Raw genomic sequence first — 347 nt, 5'->3', positions numbered from 1 at the left:
GTTCGATCGATTCGATGCAGTTTTACGCCATGGTCTTGTTGATGCGAGTGTTGGTGGTTTGGTCTTCACTCACTCGTTGGTGTCACTCGATGGTCTGGTGTGGTGAGTAATTCGTGTTCTCTTATCCCTTGTTTTTTTTTTTTTTCTGGAGGGTGATCTTGCCTCAACACAAGAAAATGAGATTACAAAAGGCCAGTTGATCTACACAAGGCAGCTCGGAGCACTTCTGAATTATTCACACGAACTTGTTTTCAGATATGTCTGAGAAAGAATGGCGAACAAACCTTATCACATTTGGCAGGATGAATTAACCCGTCTGATTAGTGGATTGGGGAATTTTACTGTTT

The sequence above is a fragment of the Scylla paramamosain genome, chromosome 4, assembly GCF_035594125.1.
Source record: "Scylla paramamosain isolate STU-SP2022 chromosome 4, ASM3559412v1, whole genome shotgun sequence".
Taxonomy (NCBI): domain Eukaryota; kingdom Metazoa; phylum Arthropoda; class Malacostraca; order Decapoda; family Portunidae; genus Scylla; species Scylla paramamosain.
The sequence above is the reverse complement of the archived record's forward strand: the minus strand, read 5'-3'. Positions refer to the sequence as shown.